The sequence below is a fragment of the Eulemur rufifrons genome, chromosome 20 (genome assembly GCF_041146395.1).
Source record: "Eulemur rufifrons isolate Redbay chromosome 20, OSU_ERuf_1, whole genome shotgun sequence".
Classification (NCBI taxonomy): domain Eukaryota; kingdom Metazoa; phylum Chordata; class Mammalia; order Primates; family Lemuridae; genus Eulemur; species Eulemur rufifrons.
Genome location: NC_091002.1, coordinates 42743508 through 42768347, shown reverse-complemented (window position 1 = coordinate 42768347; position 24840 = coordinate 42743508).

The following is a 24840-nucleotide window of genomic DNA, read 5'->3' as shown; positions in this document are numbered from 1 at the left end:
TAATGAAAGTTATCTGCAATAGTGTGTGGATGAGAACAGGGATAGAGACCGGTGGGAGACGGGTGGGAGACTTCTTTGCGTTCCGCTTTGTATATAGTCTTGCTTTCGAATCACGTAAATTAAATCAAAAGGGTGGAAAGAAGCTACCCCTAAAATTGAATATAAGCGAAAACAAAGAATGCTAATCACACATCAAATATAAATAATGTACTCCACAGAGAAAATAGTTGATGAAAATCACCTTTAGCTATTTGACTACTGGATTACTTTAGATCTTTTGGGTGGAGAACTAGGATATGTATATGTGTTGTATATACAGCTACTAAACTTGATTTAGTAGATTTGTTGTTGACGGTGGTAACAGTACAGTAATTCTGGAAGCATTTTGGATGTGTTGTATGATAGAGCAAATAAGCAAACGCACTAATTTTGTTGCAAAGGAGGATTCCACCGTGGGAGAATGGAGACGTAAATATGGAATGGGGGGTTGGGGAGGGATGGGCAAGAATCAGCCAACCTGAAACACAGAGGGAAAAAGATTTCTAAACAAATGAACAGAAACTCGGAAACCAAGTGGTCCTCAGAAATAAACAGTGCTATCCCTGTGAACTCGTGATTTAAACACACACATATCCCAGCTCTCCACCCAAAAGATCTAGAAGTCATGACACTGATATTAAGAAAGCGCACCCAGCACTCAGATCTTGGTTTCTAAATACTATGCCTCCACTAAAAAGGAGACATAAGTGATTCCATCTCTGGGGCAAAATCTTGTGCCAGAAGGTAAGGAAGAGCTCAGAAACTGACGGAGACATGTCACAAGTGGAAGAAGCCAGCTTGAAGGGGCTCTCACTGGCCAAATCTTAAGATGGGGAGAGTCCCTGAGACCACAGTGATACCGAAAATAAGAAATTTCAAAGTGAAGGAAGGGGAGGGGCAGGAGCTATGAGAGCTTCTTTACACAAGAATACTGGCTAATGAGTCTAGAATGAATGACGGAACTAGAAAATGGTTACTACCAATATAACAATTGATTTGGGCAAGGATCATCAGTGGATGCTAAAACCCATCAGGGAAAGGCTGTTGGGAACAGAATAGTGACATTGCCTCACTTATTGATTCCAAAAGGAGAAAAGTGCCTTTACACTGGAGAAATCTAGCAGATGCCACCTTAAACATGTGTCGAATGTAACATCACCAATAACGGACATGCTGACGTGATGTGGTGGGAGGTAAACGATGTTCCTACGTATGACACGTGCTAAACATGTTCATCCTAAACCGAATCATAAGGAAGCAATCAGGCAAATAGAAATTATTGGACATTCCAGAAGACAACCGGCCAGTTCTTCAAAAATGCCAGTGTCATGAAGGATGCAAAGAAGAAAAGCAAGGGGAGGGAGGTGTCGGGAACATTCTAGACTAAAGGACCCTAAAAGGCAGGACAACTAAATGCAGCGTTGATCCTTGATTGGATACTGGATCAAGGGGGGAAATGCAGCTTCAAAGAACAATAATGAGATAAGTGGGGAAATCTGAATAGGGTCTTTATATCAAATAAAACTATTGCATCAGTATTAAATTGTCAAGTGTGATAATGGTATTGTGATTAGGTAGGAGAACGTCCTTGCTCTCAGGATATGTGGGCTGATGTATCTAGAGGTGAAGCGTCATAATGTCCGAAATCTTCTTTCAGGTAGTTTGGAAAAAAATTTTAAATGTGGCAAAAATGTCAAATGCCAACAATTGATGAGTCTAAATGAAGGATATAAGGATGGTTATTGTACTATCATTTTACCTGTTCTGTAGATTTGAAATGTTTCAAAATAAAAGTCGGGGAAGATGATGAATTGGGCATGAAAACCCTATTATGTACGCGGATAAAGGGAGCCCTCTTTCATCAACAGGTGTAAACGTTGTCAGAATAACAACAGGTAAGTTGTTAACAGCTCTGTTGTGAAAAACTGGCTACTCAGAAACATCCCTGTTCATTCATATTGGAAATTGGAGGAGCAGGAAAGAAAACAATTTATAACCAAGCAGTGCAGATGAATGAAACTCCAGCTGTCCCTACGCAGACAGTGAAAAATTAGATCTTACTGATGTTTGATTTCTGTGAAGCCACTTGGCAGAACGCTGCAAAGCCTGCGTCTGCGATTGTCTGTACTCACCCAGTTCCTGAAACATGCATCGCCCACCCGAAGCTTGCCAAAGCTGGCACAAGAATGCCATCTGTGTCTTTGAGACATGCTAAGAGACCAAGGCACAGAAGAGTTTGCTTCCATTTGTGTATACAGGGATGCTTGTGTGTGCACAAAATATTTCTAGAAGGAACTAAAAGAAACTAGTAACTGCTTTTTTCCCCTAGGGATGAAAATCTAGTTGCCAAGGTCTTGGACTTACCTTTTATCCTTTTGTTCTATTTAAAATTTTCCACGTGAATGTATTAATTATGTTAAAATGTTTTTAATTAATGGTGAGAAATAGATGGGTGAATGGATGGATGAATAAATGGGTGGGTGGGTAGGTGAATGGATGGATGGATGATGGTTAGGCAGGTGGGTGGATGAGTGGAGGGTAGATGGATGAGTGGAATGAAAAAGGAGTTTACACAAAACTCCCATTCCAGACATTTGCTGCGCGACGCTCTGCCTTCTCCATGCCCCAGTTACGAGGACCAGCTGCTCCCCAGCTATTCTCCCCAATTTAAGGACTGCTGCTGCTCTATACCCCGTCTGTATCTTTCTCAGCTCTGCACCTTGTCTGATTCCAGGGCTCTCCTCCTCCTGCCTCAGCCCCGAGACACTGTCTTCTAGCCCATTGCCATTGCATTCTTAGCCAAAGGGACTTCATCTGTCAAACTCTAACACTCATCCACCTTATCTGCAAGGACAGAACTGAATTGCCACAAATCTCTTGAATTGAAATTGCTCCACCTCTAGCAGAGAGCACATTCTGTTCACACCCCTGGGAGGTCTTCTGATGGGTTGCCAAGGCCCCACACTTCCCTGGGGACAGCCTGGTGACATCCTTTTCTCTGTCTCTGTGGTAATGTGCTTTTCACAGCGATTTCTCTCGTCTCACAAGACCCCTGGCATCTCATCTCTCTGGCTCTGCGTGGGCCCTGTTTCTGGCTGCTTTCATTTCCGGCAAAGGACAGGAAGGGCTGTGCAAAGGACTGACACACCTTCTCATTTCCGCTGCCTGACACTGTCTGGGCTGTGGAAATGAAGAAAAATCAACCCCAGGTCAGTGATACCACTTGAGGGATGAGTTGATCTGTATGCCAGTCCCTGCCCCCATCACAGGCCAGGATCCTGCAAAAGTTTGCATAGCAACAGCAAGGACCCCCATGCCTCCATCTCTGAGGGAGTCTTCTTTTAGGAAAAGCTGTAGGGGGCCCTTGCAGGGTGCCCCATCTGGGTCCCCGTTACCAGGCGTGCATCCATGCGTGCCTACTGCGGATGTGTGGTGTTGGCGTCCAGTGGCTTCCCACTGTCCCCTTCTCCAACGAATTGCCTTCTTCCCAAAGGGATCCCTTACTTCCACCGCAGGAAGCAGCCGTGAGCAAGGACCGGGGGACACAGGCCTCACACCAACCACCTCTGTGCAATCCCAAGTGCAATTCACACTGCAGGGCTGCACCCACCACCCACCCACTCCCCGAGATTAGGCCGAAGCTCCACTCCTGCTGAGGCCATGGCCTTATTCAGCTCGTTCCCCTGTCCCAGCCTGTCCCAGCCCCCTCAATTGAGAGCACGCCCTTAACATCAGCTGCACCCTCAACATCACCTGCGCCTTCAACGTCACCTGCACCCTCAAAGTCACCTGCACCCTGAGGACATCACACGCGCTGGAGTCCCTGTCTCAGCTCTGACCTCAGGGAGACAGAACTATCCTCTCACCACCAACCTCATTGCTAGTTACTGAGCTGCCACTCTGTGCTTGACACCCGGCTACAGTTTTTGAGCATTATCAAATTTAACCCTCACAACAATCCTATGAGATGGGGACGATCGTTAACCCCATTTTATAGATGATGAAATAAAGGCAGAGAGAGGCAAATCCATTTGCCCACAGTCATAGAGCCCACGGGGTGGGACCAACACAACTTTCCAGCTGGAAAAGGGGCGTCACCCCCTGAGAGAATAGGACGAAATGTCTGGCGGCCTCGGACAGTGTCCACACCCCCCAACAGTACTCTCCATCACGTCCGCCTGTGAGCCTCCCGTCAGAATTCTCCCATAAAATCTCATATTCGTACACACACACACACACACACACACACACACAAATCAAGTCGGATCTTTCATTTCAAACAACCCAGGACAGATACAAACCAGTCTGTAGTTTCCCTAATCCCCAAGCATGGATTGCACGGGCCTGGATCCTGGGCCACATCTGAAGTAATAAGATCATCAACTACTATTGTCCCTCATAGAGAACAAGCAAGACGACAACATTCTGACTTGGGGAGGCCCAAGAGCTGGTGTCCCTTCCGAGGAGGAAGTCCAGCTTTTGGGGTGGCTTCCTGAGGCCGATGTTGTTAGAAAATGCGCCGCGGTCAGCTGCAGCAGGGCACCTGGGATATGCAGCTCCATCGCTGATGTCTCTGTGGACTACGGGGCCTGCCCCATCCCGTCCTCTCCAAGTCCCCTCCCCCACAAGCTCCACTCGCATCAGCATTTGCCTAAGATTTCGGGGGCGCTCAGTGTGTGCCAGGCTCTGTGCCAAGTGCCTTGCCGGCAGCTTTCCCTTTTAATCCTCAGAACCCCCTAAGTGGTGGGGACCACCACTTGACAGGTCAGGAAACCGAGGCTCAGAAAAGTCTAGTAACTTGCCTGGGTTCACACAGCTAGAAAATGCCAGAACCAGGGCTGGTGTCCAGAGCAGTCTGAGTCCAAACTCCCGACCCTGGCATCCCAGTGGCCCTGCCTGGGCCTTGCCCAGGTCTGCAGAGCCCCTTAGCAACCGGCCTCGGGGCATTTTCTAGCAAAATGGCCTCAGGAAGCCAAAGCAATGGCGAGAACACACGGGACACAGACTCGGGTCCAGGCAGAAACAGGGAACTGAACAAAGTCCCGGGCTGAGCCGTGTGTCCTTGCACCCGCCCTGCGGAAATAGCGGGGAAATCGACAGGGCAGGGGCTGCTCGCACACCTGTCAGCCATTTCCATACAAATAGAAAGAGACCGAGGGAGCAGGCCTATTTTTATAATTTTTCCCCTTTTTCTGGAAGGCCATTGGTGGATGTTTCTGCCCTTGCTGGTGATAAAATGTTCCTTTAATTACCAGTGTCGGGCTGAGTCCAGAAAGCTATTTCCCTCTGCTATTGTCAAAAGGAAATGAAAGGCGTGAGCCTCCCAAGCGGCTCTCATTTGGGGACCACGGGTGGCCGCAGACACGCTGCCTGTGGGGGGAGAGTGGGCTGTGTGTCGTGACCCGACTGCTGCAGGAGCTGTCCCAGCTCAGACATTCCCCCCGGGGCTCTGTTACTGTCACCTTGAGCCTGCCCGATGCCTCTCCTTGCCGGGCCTCTGAAGACACAGGCCTCTTCGGAACAGCAAGATGGAACGGAGACCAAGGGGGACTTTCTTTCTGCCTCTGACCTTCAGTTCAACTACTCGGAACATTCCAAGGTCTTGGCAGCGTGACACACAGGTCCCTGGCCTCCAGGCTGGCATCCCAGGCTGGAACCCGGACACTCGGCGCTGGAAGACGTGGGCTTTTCTCTTGTTCCACATCACCGCCATAAGCCTCCAGTGGCTTCCCCCCTGCCTTCTTGAAAGGGGTCACACACCTGCCCCGAGCCCTTGAGGCCACTGTGATGGAGATTCTAGAGGACACAGCGTAGTGCTAAGGGGATTTGCACTAAGGATCAGGTACCTGCCGTGGAATCTTAGCTGTGTGACCTCAGACAAGACTCTTCATTCCTCTGAGCCTCTCTGTTTCTGTATTAGTAATCTACTACTACATTTAAAAAGTTACAGGCTTAAAACCACACACAATTATTATCTCACAGTCTCCGTGGGTCAGGAATTCAGGTGTTGGCTTCCCTGGGTCCTCGGTTCAGGGTCTCTCGCAAGACTCCGACCAAGGTGTCGGCCTGGGAGGCAGTTTTCATCTGAAGGCTCAAGTGGGGATGGGATCCACTGTGAAGCTCACTGCTGTGGTTGGCAGGATTCAGTTCCGTGGGGTGTGTCGGACGAACGGCCTCACTTCCTTGCTGGCAGTTGGCAGGAGATGCCCTCGGTTCCTTGCCACATAGATCTCTCCTGCTTGCTTCATCCAAGCAACCACAGGAGAAACGCCAGAGAGAACATGCCAGAAGAGAATGTCACTTTCATGATTAGGTTTCAAAAGAAATCAACCTTTACAACCTAATCACAGAAGCAACATCTCAGAATTTCTGCCATATTCCCTTTGTTACCAGGCCCAGCCTACACTCAAGCGGAGGGGCTTACATAAAGCACAAATGCCAGGAGGTGGTGGCTCTGGGGGCCAGAAGCTGCCACCCCAGCTTCCTTCTCTAGCAAATGCAGGTGATGCAAGAGTTGTTACAGAAATGAATGACAAAGAGTACATACGACACTTAAACAGTGTTTGATACATTATCAATACTCAATAAATGGTTCTCTGACTTCTCTAGACTGGTGTTTCTTGGCCTTTTTTTTTTTTTTTTTTCCATTATCACCCCTACCCTAAGAAACCTTTTAAATAGTTTTTTCTAATCAACCCTCTCCCCATCATGATATTTTAATACCACAGATATGCTGTAGAGGGCAAGTTCCGGAGGAGGACCAATGTAATATCTAAGATCTTTTTCACATCCCCCCGAGAAACAATTTTTCTACCCCATGGGGAAAATGTCACCCCTATGGCAAATGCATGTTCTAGATTCGTCTCTCTTCTCCCCTGCCCTGCCACACCCATGCATGTGTATACGTATGTACACATGAGCATGCACACATGCACACACACAACCTACACAGTCACCACACGGACACTGTGTCTTTCCCGACACAGCGTGCTCTCGTCCACATCTGTGGCTCTGCCGGCGTGCTCCTCCCTGCCCAGAGCACCTCGTTACCCTTATTCACCTGATTCGTTCCCAGTCACTTGTAAAATTTCAGTTGAAATGTCAGCATGGTAGGCAGCTTCTAGGATGTTCCTCAATGGTCCCACCTCCTGGTGTGATCCCGTCCACTTGAGTGTGAGCTGGACCCACCGATACACTTCTAGCAAGCAGAACACAGCAAAAGTGACGGGAGGTCCACTGGAAATCAGGTTCCCAGAAGACTCTGGCTTCCATCTTGCTCACCTGTCTGGCTCTGTCTGGCTCGTCCGCTCCACTGGAAACCAGCTCCACTGTGAGCTGTCCCACGGAGAGGCCCCTGTGATAAGGAACTGAGGGTGGGCTCAGCTGGCAGCCCCACAGGGAGCGGAATTCTGCCAACAGCTTCGGGAGAGAGTCTGGCCGTGGATCCTCCTCCACTGGCTGAGCCTTCGGGTGAGAACACAGCCTTGATCGCAGCCTCGTGAGGGAGGAGGCAGGGCCACCCAGCAAAGCCTGGATTCCTGACCCGCAGAAACCATGAGATTACCAATCTTTGCTGTTTTAAGCTGCAAAGTTTTGAGTAACTTGTTACATAGAAACAGATAACATAGTCAGCTCCTTTAGAAAGGTTTCCCAGATACTACTGTTTAGGCACAGGCACACAGAGGCAAGCACACACTCATTTAAACACACACACTCACATACACGCATGCACATTCACACGCACTCACATACACACGCACACACACGCACGAGCATCAGCCATCTCTCTCTGTGAGGACTTGACCTTAGAACGTATCGCACTTTCTCATCACTGCATTTTACCTCGTTCTGCTTCTTGGGTTGGCTGTGTCTCCTGTCCTCTTTTTCACAAACAGAAAGATTGTCTTTACAAGATTTCTTTTCCATCAGCCACTTCCACTAATGACAGGAAATTATTTACCCTCCTTTTCTGGGAAAGAGTCCACAGCATTACTCACAGACAGTAATGAGACAAAGAAGACAAGAGCATTTGCCACGTGCCTGCTGTGTGCCTAGAACACCAGGAAAGGAAAAGGCAGAGCAGTTCTGGAGAAGGCACCCGCCTTGCTGGGCGTTAGAGACGCTACCGGGCGGTTTATGACCAAGTGACAAGGTGAAGAGTTCAGACACTGGGGCTGACTGCTTGAGCTTGGAGCCAGCTCGGCCACTTGACTGCACAGTAACTTGGGGAAAGTTACTTAGTGTCTCTGTGTCTGTTTCTTCCCCCAACAGTATATGCTTCTCAGGGCTTTTGTGAGGATTCAAAAAGGTAACACCTGTATAGTACCTGAAATAGAGCTCAGTAAACAGTAACGATTATTATTATCATCATTATTAAGCAGAAAAGGGAGAGAAAAGAGTGGTTGGGAGTAAGTAAGGAAGACTTCCTGGAAGAGGTGGGGTGGAGCTAGGAATAACTGAATGGATGGGATCAATTAAGCAGACACTACCAAGGGCGATGCCGCTGGTCGAAGAAACCACAGAAACAGTTTGGGTGGAGTAATGAGCATTGGGTTGCTGGTACTAATGGACTAAAGGAGGGAACGAGGGAGTGTGACTGTTACTTTTGCAACATGGCCTGGGACAGACAAAGAAAGCTGAAGCCCAGCTCAGCTGCAAGGTCTGTGTTCCTGCCTCTCGATGGGAGGGACTGGGAATGGGGGGGGAGGTGGTTCTGCCGCGTTCTGGGGGCAGCCCCTGGGGCGCAGCAAAAGCAATGGAAGACTGAGGTGGTGGAGAGTGTGGACTTGGCACAGGAGACTAAACCCCTTGTCAGGTGAAATTAAACATGGTAATCAAGACTATCCTCAGCCCAACAGCATTGGTTCGGTCAGTGTTTCCCTCAGATAAATGCTCGCCTGTATGTATATGAAGACATGCAAAGACACTCACTGCAGCATTGATTGCAGGTGAAGCCATGGACTGGAACACGATCCAGTGTTATACAGCAGCATAAACTGAATGAAATGGAGAAAACAGTATGGCAGCTCCCCGACAGATTAAACCGCGTGTTCCAGCAACTCCACTTCTGGGTATACTCCCAAAATAGTTGAAAGCAGAGTTTCAAACAGGTATTTGTATACCCATGTTCATAGCAGCATTATTTGTTCACAACACCAAAGGGTGGAAGCAACCCCAGGGTCTATCAGTGGATGAATGGATAGACAAAACGTGGAATACACATACAATGGAATACTATTCAGCCTTCAAAAGGAAGGGAATTCTGACACATGCTGTGACATGGATGAAACTTGAAGACATTATGCTAAGTGACACAAGCCAGTCACAGAATGACAAATACTGTGTGATTCCACTTAGATGAGGTACCTAGAGTAGTCAAACTCATAGAGACAGAAAATAGAACTGTGGTTGTCAGGGGCTGGGGGCAGGGACGACAGAGAGCTGTGGATTAATGGGTACAGAGTTTCAGTTTGGGGAGATGAAAAAGATCCCGAGGTGGATGGTGGTGATGGCCGCCCCACCATGGAAGGTACTTAATTAATGCCACTGTGTGGTCAAATGGTAAATTGTATGTTATGTATATTTTACCACCACAACAAAAATGAGATGGGTCTGCATGTGTTAACATGTCAATTTTTTAAGAAGAGGAAGTTAGGGAAGAATAGGTACAGTACGATACCACCTGGGGGTTATATAGTATAACACACACACACACACACACACACACACACACACACACGCATACACAGTCTCTTACAAATACAGCTGAAGGGCCTAGGAACAAACAGCCTTATCTGACCATAGTCATTACCTGGAGGGAAGGGACACAACTGCTGGGTGGGGGTAGGGCAAGGGGCCTGGTGAGCCAGGAGGGTAGCTCAGGATTGCTGGGAGCTGAGAGCTCAAGCAGCTGTCTGGGGCTTGTGGCCCTGTCTCCAAACTAATTAATCAAGCTCATGCCACTGTCACTTCATTCACCCTTCAAGACCCTCTAATGGGGCTTAATCGTGTTTACCTTGCCTTTGCCCAGCCTCTTATCTGCAAGGCCCCTTGCTTCCCTGAATGTGTCAACAAACCTGATGACTCCAGATTGACTAAGTCATTTTCCAACTCAGAAAAAGTGTCCGAAGCAGGCCTAAATCAACACAATTACCAAGACTGGGGTGGACCGATGTGGCTTCACATCCGGTCTCGGCTCTTAACCAGCACTGACAGTTGTTCATGCAGCAATGTATTTGGGGGGTAGGTATTAGGCCAGACCTAATGTCAAACCAGAGACCAGGAGCCCATTCAATGAGGTTTCACATAAAACTTTCTATTTCAGGCTACTCTTGGTGAAACAGTCTCCGGTGGTACTTGGCTGTCAGTCTTCTCTCCTGGCAACAATTGGCTGAGCTGAGAAGCCACTCCCTCCCCACCCCCTCTCCCAGTAGGAGCATGCTCTCTCTCTCTAGCTATCCATAGCTCCCTATTGTATCTTGGCTGCTCCTTTCCCTACCGCCATTCCAGCTGGCACCCCTGTAATCCCAACAAGACATGTAGAAGTGAACCACAAGTGCTACCTCTGTGCCCAGGAAGCTTGGAAACTAGCTGGAGAAACTCTCCGGTCTACACAAATGATAACAGCGCAGTGCAGCAGGTGACCAGATTCATCCAAAGCAGCACAGAGTAGCGGAGTACAGGAATCTTCCTGCAGGACGTGACTATTCAGCTCAACCTTGAAGAAGGATACGATTAGCAGAGGAGTATCCAGGAGAAAGAAATGACAAGGACAAAGGCAAAAAAATATAAGACAGTGGGGCTGTGTCTAGAGACAAAGTTCATGTTCGATCAGCAGCCGGATGCGAAAGCTAGGAGTGAGAGAGATCAGAATCGTATTGCAGAGAACCTTGAATACGAAACTGAGTTCAGACTTTTTCAAAAGGAAAGGGCACGCCTCAAATCATGGTTTGGATGTGGCAAAGTCATAACATGTAACCAAAATGTTTGTACCCCCATAATATCCTGAAATTTAAAAAAAAGGAAATACGCACTTGCAGTTTAAGGAGAAGGATCGGACAGCATCGTGCACATGCGTTCAGTTCAGGGCGGGAGCCACTGTCCGGGATGCAATTGCGATAACCCAGGCAAACACATTCAGGGGAAGCTACGGTAACACGGAGATATAACCCCCAAATCCCAGGGAAATCTTCTAAATCCAGACAGTGAGTATGGAGGTCTTCCTCACTCTCTGAAGGAGACATTGCCTCCCAGCGCTGAGTCCATAGGGGAATTAACTTTCTAGCTTCAAAGCAACCTGAAATCCAATTTTCTAGCAACTCCAGACATTAAAGAACCGCTGGTTCACTGCTGGGTGAACACACTTGCACTAGTCAGATAGACAGCGCGGGCGCCCCTGGCTGCAACGCGAGTGAGCTCTTCCATCAAACCTTCCCAGAGCCGGTTAGGCAACGCAAGACTCTTTCCTTTAGGGTCACCGACATGTTTCTAGTCTGTAACCACAAAGCAAAGTCGCATTTTCTTCAATATTCAAAGTGCAGTGACCCTAAGCCATCAGCTGCTCGTATTAGCAGGGAGTTCAGTCGTTTCCCAAGGGACCCCTCCACATTCTTTTTTTTTTTCATTGTGATAAGTACTTAGAACATAAAATTTATCAGCTTATCCATTTTTAAGTGTACAAGTCAGCAATGTTAAGGTTATTCACATTGTTGTCACCACATCTATCTCAAGAACTGCTTTCATCTTGCAATACTGGAACTCTACACCCACTAAACAACCCTCCCCACTCCTCCATCCCCGACCCCAGACCCCCGACCCCTGGCAACCAACATCTTACTTTCTGTTTCTATGAATTTGGCAACTGCAGGTGCTCATATCAGTGGAATCACACAGTATTTGTCTTTTTGTGACTTGCTTATTTCACTTAGCATAATGTCCTCAAGGTCCATCCACAGTGTAGCATGTGTCAGAATTTCCTTCCTTTTAAGGCTGAATAATATTCCATTTTATGTATATACTACATTTTGTTTATCCATTCATCTGCTGATGGACACTTGGGTTGCTGCCACCTTTTGACTATAATGAATAATGCTGCTATGGATACTGGTGTGCAAATATCTGTCCAACTTCCTGATTTCATTTTTTCTGGGTATAAACCCAGAAATGGGTTTGTTGAATCATATGATAATTGTTTGCTTAATTTTTTGAGGCACCACCATAGCAGCTGCGCCATTTACATTTCCACCAACATCGCACAAGAGTTCCAATTCTTCCACATCCCCACCAATACTCGTTATTTTTTTTGATAGTAGCCATCCCATTGGGTAGTGGTGGTATCTCACTGTGGGTTCGATTTTCATTGCTCTGAAGATTATTGACGTTGAGCTTCTTTTCATGTGCTTATTGACCATTTGTATATCTCCTTTGGAGAAATGTCTATTTAAGTCCTTTGTCCATTTTTAATCGGGTTGATTGGTTTTTTGCCGTTGAGTTGTAGTTCTGTATATACTTTGGCTATTAACCCCTTATCAGATATGTAATTTGCAAATACTTTCTTCCATTTTGTAGGTTGCCTGACCTCTCTATATTCTCAAGGACTACCATCCCAAAATTGTTTATATCGACCCTTAAATCTTACCTATCTCCAAAGCTGCCCTTTTCTAAACAGCTCCATACTAGAGTCAGCTCCCTAAATCATTTCACTGCTCTTCCCAAGACATCTGACAATGACAGCGTCTATTTCTATCAGATCTTACTCCTACCCACGACGGCCTCAACTGACAATCACAAAATAATTCCAAGTTGAGATGCTTCCCAAAGCCTGAGTAATTCAGACTCAGGTTTATTCAAGGGCAACTTATTATACATATATTCTTGATATTGTGTGTTGGGCATGGGACAGGGAGGGTGACCTTGTTGTTAATGATTTGAAAAGTGTTGAAATCTTGTGCTAAATTTTGCAGGAAACTGCAGCCTTAAGAATTTTCTAGAACAAGAAAAAGAAAAAGAAAACAGCTTATTACTTTGGACATAAACAGGTTGGTTCAGGAACACTTATTTTTCAGGAAGTTCACAACCTACAAAAGTTAAGTAAATATGAATGCTGATTACAGAGTAAATTATCGTTGAAAGGCATTATCAGTTATCTACTCTCACAGTGAAATATCTTGGAGATTATGATAGAGAAATGTTTCATAAACTGAATAAGAGGGCAAAATATTGGTAACCAGAAACCCACACTATATTTCTTAGTCATTTTCCTCTAAATATGATGAACTGTTGAGTAATAATGCAGCATTTATGAATCTTAGGAGGTTTTTAAAATGAAAAAATTTTTCACTAAGTGTTATTATTCTCTTCAGAGTTTCTCTAAGTGCAGTATAAGTACAATCTACAGTGTACAAGATGATTTCAGATGGTACACAATGAATATTTTGTTTTAATTTAATGACATTAGAGCCTTTGGTTGCATTCATGTTTTGGCTACTTTTCATTTATGCGGACTGATACTGGCTTTTCATTTACCATAATGATATAAAGTTTCTTTTTAAAGTAAATCTAACCAAAAAGAATAAGTTGGTTTAAATGAAAATTTTAAGTCAATAATATACAGGTATCTTACAATGGCATGGACGTGGTAAGTGGATATAAAGACATATAGTCATATATGTCATATAAAGACAGAGAAAACTAAGGTTTGCAAAGTAGTTCTCTTAAATAAAAGGAAACCTTGATGGGACCTACTGGACAGTTTCCTGGGTATTGTTTACCTCTAATTGTATTCTTTTTAAATAATTCCCTATCATTTCCAGTATCTTAGTGTGGCGGGCTCTAATATAGATTTGTTGAATAATCAACAACTTGTCCCCAGGGACATTTCACACCCTTCTATTGAGTGAATAATTAACAAATAGAAAAATCTTACAGTAAGACCCACAACATCATCCCTGATTAATTCAGTTCATAGGGATAGTAACAAAAACATCTACAATGTATCGTTGAATATTTATTATGTGCCAGGCACTTAGTCAAATGTTTTACATATATCATCACATTATATTTCCACAGCTTTACACAGTAAGTATTTATTCTCTCCTCCTTAAACAAGAGTAAGACAGAGAGAGGTTAGCTCACCTGCCCAAATGTATCAAGTACAAATTAAACTCTAAAGATATTTGTGGCTTATTTAGCAAGAGGCTGAAGGTGTACGGTTCCAGGGTTCATTCAGTGGCTCGACAAGGTCACGCACCTCTATGATTCTCCTGAGTGACCTCTTGGTCACAAGATGGATGCCACAGTCCCACACACCACGTCCTCACATGGGCGCCTCAGGCAGGGAAGCTCTAGGGGTTGACACCAGCCAGCTCTCCTCTCCAGAACACCTCACCCAGGGAGCTAGCTCATTCTCAGAAGGCCCCGACACACTTCCCCCTACATCTCAGGGGCCATATGGCAAGCCCTAGCTGCAAGGGAAGCCGGGGAGACAGTATCTGGCACAAGGCTGTGGGCATGATTGGCCTAGATGGGTCACAGTTCCTCTCTGTGGCTGGTGAAAGACCAAGCTCTTTGAAGGGTGAGGTACCTTCGAAGACAACAGGAATGGAGAGAGGAAGTTACATTCAGGACAACGTGAAGAGAAAGGAGAAGAGGTCCCCAGACTATAAAGTGGTCAGAGCTCAGAAGGCCAGGAAAACAGAAGCTTGGGAATCTTCCAGGGCTTCTCAACCTCAGCACCCTTGATATTTGGAGCAGGATAATTCTTTGGTTTGTCGGGGTCTGTCCTGTGCACTGCAGGATGTGTAGCAGCACCCCTGGCCTCTACCCGCTAGGTGCCAGGAGCACCTCCATCCCATTGTGACAACACAAAATGTCTCCAGACAAATGTCCCAGGGGACAAAACCACCCCCAGTTGAGGAGGACTGTTGCAGGGTCATGCAATGGGATGCCAGGACCTTGGCACACCCCTGGCAGTTGTGGGGGAAGATAGAGGGCCCCGGTAACGCCTGGGACTGAATTCACCACGATATTCAAGTGAAAGACAGTGAAGCAATGTGCCACGTCTTTTTCCTGGCATGCCCAGCTTTTACGGACTGAGATTTGTACCTGCTACAAAGAGACCCCTGAGAAGTCGATGTGAGATGAATGTTCCCTGGGCCAGTTGAGGGCACCACAATATACCACTTGATGGCCTGATGTCCCCAGCCAGGCTGTTTACAGCCCTTTGACAACGACAGATCTCCTGTTGGTAAGGCTGGTCACATCAGTGCAGGGTTACTCCGCCCGACTGTCAGGTTGACCAAAGCAGCTGCTCACTCAGATGACAAAGACCAGCGTCTGGGACCCAAATTATGAATCTGGGTTCCAACAGTGTGGCTGAACACAGGCCAGTGTGACGACGCGTCTAGGCTGGGAACATTACATTGCAGCATTACATTTATAATAATGTAATTAACATCGTGTGTGTGTGTGTGTGTGTGTGTGTGTGTGTTGGACAGGAGTAGAGGGGGTGTGCTTCCTTTTTGTTAATGATTTGGAAAGTATTGGAATCTTGTGCTGAATTTTGCAGGAAACTGCAGCATTAAGAGTTTTCCAGAACAAGAAAAACAATTTGTAAGTTTGGATATAAACAGGTTGGTTCAGTAACATTTATTTTTCACAAAGTCAACAACCTGCAAAAGTTAAGTACAGTCATGCATCACTTAACAACGAGGATACACTGTGAGAAATGCATGTTGGGCAATGTCACTGTGGTGTGACCATCAGAGTGCACTGACGGTACAGCCTGCTACACACCCAGGCTGTGTGGTCTAGCCTATTGCTCCTAGGCTACAAACCTGTATGGCGGTCTCTCGCCATGTAACTGTTGTAGGTGCCTCATTAAACTACTGCTGGAAGAACTCCAACTGGTCGTGTCGTACTTGCTGGCAACTGCGGCGCGACAAGTGGTGCCGAAACCCGGGAACTCTCGCACCAGGCGGAGACGACCTCATTAGAGGTGAGTTCAGAACCGCAGTAGTAGAGGTAGAGTTGGACCCCCACCTTTGATCGTGCTTCACTATGGGAAATTCCCCGAGCGCCCAGCTGCTCCGTGCTCTACAGGAGCTTTTGGCTGCACGAGAGTTGAAAATCCCCGAGCGTGTCTTACGGCATTTTATGCAGGAAGTAGATCGTGTGGCACCATGGTTTCTCCACTCGGGCTCTTTCACCGTTCCGAGCTGGGATAAATTAGAGAAGGACCTTCGCTGTGCCCATGCCACTGGGCTCCTTCGAGAGTGCGTCCTTCCTATTTGGGCATTGGTGCACACCTGCCTAGAGGACTCTCCTTGTAGTATTCAAGTGCAGCAGGGGCAGCAGGCTCTGAGTGACTATCAAGATAGTATGTCAGAAAGGGATAAGGGTGGTCCGGACCGGCCGGGGCGTTCGAGAACCCGGTCGGAAGAAAAGCGGGGAGCCGCCCGCAAGGGAGGGCGCTCAGGAAGGCGACGGGGACGCCCGTTGCCCGGCCCGTTATCTAGGGAGGACGTGGCTTGTAAAATGGCCGCCCTCCGTCTGTCTTCGTCTTCTTCTTCTTCTTCCTCTTCTTTGTCCCGCTCTTCTTCCTCGTCTCGCGAGAGGGAGGCGGAGCTTTCTCCGGCCGATAAGGCGGACTTGGAGGAGGCGGCGGCGGCGTATGAGGCGGAGCGTTATCGCCCGCCTCCGTATGCCTCCGCCCCTCCCCCACCAGTTGAAGCATGGGCTGCCTGGGGCAAGCCTGAGGTCCTTAAGACTATACTTCCCGGGCCTTTCAACAATTTTGCCGCCGTCTCGGCGTTACCCATCGCACTGGCTTGCCCTATAACCCCCAGGCCCAGGGCATTGTAGAACGCGCCCATGGCACAATCAAAGTCTACTTACAAAAACAAAAGGGGGAGGCTGGGGCTTTGGGCGGTGGCAGGTCTCCCAAATCTGCCCTATCTCTTACTCTATATACTTTAAATTTTTTGCTGCTGGATGACCGTGGTCGCTCGGCGGCAGATCGCCATGTGGATCCTGGCCCCCCCCTTTCCGAGCGGGTGATGTGGAAAGACGTACTTTGTAATCAATGGAAAGGACCGGATCTGATTCTCAGCAGATCCAGGGGAGCTGTTTGTGTTTTTCCACAGGACGCCTCGGACCCTATCTGGGTTCCGACACGCCTCACGCGACGCCTCAGTCATCCTGCTGCTTCCTCGCCGGCTCCTGACGACGATGCTGTTGTGGCGGATTCTGCTTTCCCTGACCATGACCCTCCTCGCCCTGGGAGTGCTGTCCAGGGCGAAACGTCGTTGGGCCATCCTGCCTGTATTCCCGAGACCCCTGCCGGTGTCTCATGATTCGCAGATATTCCCCCGGTTCTTTATTACCAATGCTTCCCTAGGACTTCCCTACCTCCCGTGGTCCAACGAGTCTGGAGCGGTTCCCGGCAATGAATCCTATATCCTTGCTGGGTCCTTGTGCTTTACTACCATTATCCCGACTAACGGCAACCTGTCCTGTATACTTCTTGCCAACCAGACGGGTGCTTGGGTGGACCGGCCGCGTCCCCGCAACGGGACCTTTGCTAATGGGACTTTTGTGACAGGGATGTGGCCTGCGTTACACAAAACTGTGAACATTTGAGACCGCTGCGTCAGGCGCTCAGTTTTCCAACGTGACCTTCGGTCCCACGCCTGTTTGTCTCTGGCCTCCATTCATCTGGATTGTGGCCCGCCTGGAAAACCATACGGCCACCCTTAACTGCTCAACCGTAAACTGCACGTATACACGTTGCTGGAATGCCTCAGAACACAGGATGGCCGTGGTTGCACGCATGCCCCGGTACGTCCCCTGGCCGGTTGACGCACCGGATTCGTTGGTTCTCTTTCGACATCGTAGGGACTTTGGCGTGACAGCTCTTGTCTTTGCTATTGTAGCGGCCTCCGCTGCGGCCCTTACCGCCGCTTCGATCGCGGCGGCGGGCGCCGTACAAACGGCACAGGTCCTAAATAACCTGTCAGCAACGGTAGCAACTGCCTTGGACACACAAAGCTCTATCAACTCACACCTGGCGGGAGGGATTATGCTCCTAAATCAACGTGTGGACTTGGTTCAAGAACAGGTGGACAGTTTGGTACAGCTCGCCCAGCTTGGTTGCGAGCGACGACTGCCGGGATTGTGTATTACTTCGATCCCATATTCTAACCTTTCCCAGGCGGCCAATCTCTCTAAAGAGCTTTCTCGGCTGTTACAGGGCTCTTGGTCTGCCAATTTCTCCAAGCTAGCCACTCAGTTACAACTAGAAATCACCCATATTAATTCTACCCGGTTAGATCCTATGCTTACTGATGGCCTCCTCCCCACCTTTTTGTCGCTTCTACACGGGGTTCGGGAATGGGCAGGTCTTGGATCCCTGGGCCTGCTGGGATGTCTTGCTTTTTGGCCTCGTGTTCTGGATGCTCATGCGTGTCCGTTGGCAGCAACAAAGGGATCGAGTGGTCATGGCTCAAGCCTTTACTGCCCTTCATGAGGGCTCTCCTCCTGGAGTGTGGATAAGCATGTTACATACGGACGGCAACTACCGCTTTTCCCCTTGACAGCATAGCGTGGCCCTTGCACCCCGAGGGCTTGTCCCCATTGCACCGGGAAGGGCGCGCGACCCTTGTTTTGTGGTCAGCCCTTGCACCTTCATGAGCTCTCGCTCATTGCACTGAAGAGTGGTGACCATACGCCCCTTGGTGAACTGTGACCCTAGATCCGGACTGGGGCTTCCGTTCACCATGAGGCAAAAACAAAAGGGGGAGCTGTGGGGAGCGGTCTAGGCCTCCTAGTGTATCCGCCCAGGACATGCATAGTCAGGCCCTCCACCTATCCCTGTGGGACACGCTTGTGGGACACACCTATCCGGGGCTATAAAAGCAGCTTGCATTTCCTGTTCGAGGTCTCTCGCCATGTAACTGTTGTAGGTGCCTCATTAAACTACTGCTGGAAGAACAAAAAAAAAAAAAAAAAAAAAACCTGTATGGCATGTGACTATACTGAATACTGTAGGCAACTGTAACACAATGCTAAGTATTTGTGTATCCAAACATAGCAAAGGAAGAGTAAAAATATGGTATAAAAGATTTAAAAAATGGTACACCTGTGTAGGACACTTACCATGGATGGAGCTTGCAGGACTGGAAGTTGCTCTGGGTGAGTCAGTGAGTGAGCGGTGAGTGAGTGTTAAGGCCTAGGGCATCACTGTACACTACTGTAGACTTTATAAACACTGGACATTTAGGCTACACTAAATTTATAAGTAAATAAAGGTTTTGCACTATGACGTTAGAACAGCTACAATGTCACTAGACGATTGGAATTTTTCGGCTCCATTATAATCTTACGGTAGCACTGTCATGTGCAGTTCATCAATGACAGAAGCATCATTATGCAGCACATGACTTAAATATAAATGCTGAAAGCAGAGTAAATTACTGTTGAAAGGCATTATTATTGCTAATGATTAATGTGATTATTGTCACAATTTATTACGCTATAATGCTGGAGAAGGGACGTGAGGCTCCTACCCAGGGAGCGCTTCTGGATCTCCCTGGGCTCGTTGGGGTTCTTGGCCACCATGACCCATATGTAACCATTCCAGGTAGATGCCATGCTCTTTGTGGAGCAAGTACAGCCAGGAAGATTTTCAGGGTTCATCTTGGGGGTCTCTGAGCAGATCTCAGGGTCTCTCCTGGGTCTTCAGAAGAGTTAGGGGCTAGCAAGGCGTTCAGAGGAAGCAGGGTGCACCCAGCCAGGCCCCAGTCTGCTGGGAGGCGGAGCCCAGTGCAGACCACGAGGGCAGCTTCACGGGCTCCCAACCTGGGCAGTCGCACACGGCCCTGCATTCAGAAGGGCCCTGTGCAGGGTTCAATGCTCTGCTGTCACCATCTTGAAATTTTTAGAGAAATAACAAGCCCAGCCATCCATCGAGAGTAAGCAGGGAGAGAGAAGGCTGAGGACTGAGGAAGGAGGAGAAAAGGCACAGTAGTGATCTCTGGGTAGAAGGAAAATGAATGGATGGAGGAAGTGGAGCGGGACTGTCCACAGTGCTGGAAGTACACGGGCATCAATTTAAAAAGAGATGCGTCGGCTCAGCTGTGTGCTCTCCAGACACCGTCCAGCCCAGCTGTGCACAGCTGGATTTAATCAGGGTCTGGGTCTTGCTGGGAGAACTCAGCAGAAGGAGAGTTGGTGTATGCAAGGGAGCCCCTTTAACCCTGGAACTGGAATGTAGGACGGGCCTGCCCAACACGGGCATCCCTTCCCCGGGGCTGTTACATCAGAAACTCATTTCAAAAGCAGCAGGACTTCATCTCCCCTGGCCATGACTGATTGATCAGACTTGGCCTTTGTGCTGAGTTGAATTGTGTTCTTTAAAAAGATATGTTCCTGTACTTGTGAAGGTGACTTTGTTTGGAAATAGGGTCTTGTGGGGTAATTGGAGACCCTGGCCCAACCCTGCTGAATTAAAACAAAGAAAGCCGCAGGGGACTGGCCACCCCCTCACGGCACGACTGAGAACATGCTGGCTCTTACGGAGACTGCCCTGGCATACCTGGGGGCACGCCACGTCCCCAAGTTATCGTCTCTCTGTGCTTGCCTATATATTCACTTGCTGTTTCTGGGAGTGGCGTGGAGAACTGCCTATCCTGCTGCCACCAGTGCCTTGCACGTAGGTCCCCCAAATTAACTCATGTTTCTTTTCTCTGGTCCTCCGGTGGCATTCTTTGGTATCGGCTCACATTATGCGGAGGCTTTAAAGGCCCTTAATCCACATAACAGGTCTTTACACAGTTAACCAAGCTGAGATGCGGTCACACTGGATTAGGGTGGGCTCTAACCCTAGTGTCATTGTATGAGAAAGGAGAGGGACACCTGGACCCAGAGACACAGACACAGAGGGAAAGGCCACGTGAAGATGGAGGCAGAGACTAGAGTGACGCTGCCACGAGCCAAGGAACGCCAGGAACCACCAGCAGCTGAAAACGGCAAAGATTCTCTCTTGGAGATCTTTCTCCACTGACACCTTGATTTTGAACTTCTGGCCTCCAAAACTGCAAGAGAATACACGTCTGCTGTTTAACGCCACCCAGTTTGTGGTACTTTTTCACTGCAGTCATAGAAACTAACACAGCCTTTTCGTACGACTATCTATTACTCAATAAATTTAACAAAGCTTAGGAATGCAGAGGATTTTTCCTGCGTGGCTTCTATTCTGAAGCCAAAAAAATCTTTCTGGTCTTATCTCTGGATATGTTACTTAACATGTAATATGCTCTGAACACATTAGTTAATACTTAGTGCGTTAACATTAAAAATTGTTAAATAAGAAAATTATTATTTTTTTTTTTTGAGACAGAGTCTCACTCTGTTGCCCAGGCTAGAGTGAGTGCCGTGGCGTCAGCCTAGCTCACAGCAACCTCAAACTCCTGAGCTCAAGCGATCCTCCTGTCTCAGCCTCCCGAGTAGCTGGGACTACAGGCATGCGCCACCATGCCCGGCTAATTTTTTCTATGTATATTTTTAGCTGTCCATATAATTTCTTTCTATTTTTAGTAGAGGTGGGGTCTCGCTCTTGCTCAGGCTGGTCTCGAACTCCTGAGCTCAAACGATCCGCCCACCTCGGCCTCCCAGAGTGCTAGGATTACAGGCGTGAGCCACCGCGCCCGGCCAAATAAGAAAATTATTTAAAAAAAAACTAACCACTGTGAAGTACTCCATCCTACCACCCTTTTAAAGGTGACATTGGAAATCACCTTATTTTTTCATTACGTGAATATTGTCCCCTCTGCCCAAGCCACCTCTAGAATGTGAGCTTCCTGTGGGCAGGGACATGTCTGTCCTACTCAGTTTTACATTCCCAGGGTCAATACGCACGTTGAATAACTAATAACCACGGCAATAATGGCAATAATTTACCCCCCAAGAGTACCATCCAGAGGATTACTTCCCACAGCTGAAAAATCTTCAGCCTATGCCCTAGCACAGCGGTTCTCAATCAGGGACAATTTTGCTCCCCAGGGGGTTTCATTGTTTTTTTTTTATTGGAGTCACTTTTGTTTGTCACTACTTGTGAGGTGGGTGCTACTGGCATCTAGTAGGTAGAGGCCAGGGATGCTGCTAAACATCCCATAATGCACAGGACAGCCCCACTACAGAGAAATGTCCTGCCCCAAATGCCAATAGTACCGAGGTTGAGAAACCCTGTTCTAGAAACACAAGGTGTTCGAATTGGAAGAAACATCACACGTCACAGTGCGAGTCCCTCATTCTCCTAATGGCTAAGTTAAGGCACAGAAAAGGAAGTGACTTGTCCACAGGTAGGGAATAAGGGAGTGTCAGAGATGAGATGAGGCTCGGGTCTCCTTTGCCCAGGCTGGAGTTTCGGCTGCTGAGCCGCCAGACCCCACTGCTGGAAAGGAGGATGGATTCAAAGCTGCCCAGTGGAGAAAAAGAGGGCTCTCTCCTCACCCCCAGTAACAAGCAGGGTTCTTGACTTGTCATCAGAGCAGAGAGACTGACAGAAGGCAAAGGCTGAGAACCGTCGCTAACCCCTGCACTTGCTACAGTGTGCTGTACTCAGCATATGAATGCCAAATCACAGCAATTAGCCTCCTGGTGCCCACCAGTGACTTCACACTGGGCTGGTGGCCCAGATTGCTAAAGAGATGTGCCCTCTGCAGTTAAATGCCTTGGCAACCACATTGTTCTCTCCTACCCTTGGAGCCAGGACCACAGGGCTACAACTGGGGGTATCTGGTACCTGCTATAGAATGGCACAGGAGCCCCCAAAGATAGAAAGAGGGGGGCCTGCAGTTTTCCCCATACTCTTCCCACAGCTTCTCAGGAAGCACTGTGCCCTGCCCACCGCTTGCTCTCCGACCTCCCTCACCCCAGGAGAGGTGCTCCCTTTGGCTAGAGTCAGGGAGGAAGAAGGCCGGAGAAACACTCACCATTTGTGGCTGAATGCTGGAAGTCTTGCATACTGATTGGCAACAGAATAGCTACCCACACCTGGGACCTTAAGAATTTCATGGATTTTTCCATCAGGGGCCAATTAAAGTGGGTGGGTTGGGCTGAAAACAGCTGTCCTTCCCAGGTCCTTGTGGTGACCAGTAACCCATTTTGCATCTAGATTTGGAATTTCTGAATCAACCATGGAAACATGAGCTGGCACCTGATTAAAATAACCAGTTTTGTCCAAGACTCTGCCGTTTACAAAGCACTTCTACATCCTGAACCTCATCGAATCTCCACGACCATCTGGAGAGGAAGGCAGAGCAGGGAATTTTAGCTCCATGGAACAGATGAGTATCTGGGCTCGGAGGGCACAGTGACTCGTCCAAAGTCATACAGCTGGTAAGCGGCAGAGCTGAAATTCAAATTCAGGCCTTGCAACTTGCTGCTCCTCATACATACTCACAGAAATGCTGGAGGGGGCAGTGACCAAAGGCCAGCCCGCTGGGTCACCCTGGCCCCAAGACTGTGATGGCCCTGAACTCTTTAATAAAACCCTAGGACTCCAAAGAACACTGTTCAGAGGCCCCTCCTCCCCTCCAGGTCACGTTCTCCATCCTTCTCTGTGTCCTGTGACTTGCCCCTGCCCCATCTCTTCATTGGGCTTGATCAATGGGGAGCCTTAGCAAGATCGGAGGGAGGGAGGGGAGTGGGGTCATGTCAGGCTGCCTGGGGCCCTCAGTTGAAGGTCATTGTTCATTTCCAGACAGCTCTGTCTCCACAGCGCTCTCCTCTGCATTCCAGTGATTGTTCCTGCCCCTTGTCCCTTCTGACCTAAGAATAGTAACCACTAATCAAAATATACAGCATGTCAGGTGACGATAAAAAGCCCAAGAGACAAAGAAAGCAGGGATGAAGGATGAGAGGTCTAGGAGCAGGGGTGAGGTTGTCGCAATTTTAAACAAGTAACCAGGAAAGACTTTGCCATGAAGGTAACATTTGAGCAAAAACCTACAAACAAGTGAATGACCAAGCCCTGCAGATATCTTGGGAAAGAACCTTCCAGATAGAGAAAACAGCAAGGGCAAAGCCCTGCTATGAGAGGGCACCAAGCGTGCCGGAGCAACAGCCAGGGGCAGTCGGGGGCACGGCAGGAGGGATGGACCCAGGGATGGACGAGATTAGGGGAGCTGAGCCAGGGCAGGTGCCACAAAGAACAGGGTGAGCGTGTGGAGAGCTCCGTGCAGCAAATCCCTTACGAGTAGAAAAAGAACACAAGGGACACGCAGCATGGAGAAGCATCCACGACTCAAAGCCAAGAAGTGACTATTGAGTGAGTTGAGTACACTCAGCCGGGGTCATCATCTTCCCACAGAAGCACCGAATAGCTGCCCGGACCGCTCTCAAAGCCCTTCCCCCCTTTGGTTTATCATCACCTGTCATTACGGACATATTTCTTCACTCGTGTGTTGCTCTCTCATACACCAAGGCTCAAGGTGTGTGAAAGCAAAGGCTTTGTCTGTCATGGTCAAAGTCACATCCCCAAGATCCAGCAGAAGGCTTGGCACACAGTTGGTGCTCCATCAATGTCTGTTTAAAGATGAATAAATGAGTGGATGAATGAAGGTACAAACTACTACTATTGCTGGTAGCTAATTTTTTCTTTTCCCCAAAAGATTATGTATTCCAGTCCACAGGAAAGGAAATGCAAGTGCTGCCAGCTTTACCACCCAGGAGAAAGCATGTCTTTTAAGCAGTCAGGGTCTATGAGTCAAGAAAGCATTTGGCACACAGTAGGTACTTAATAAA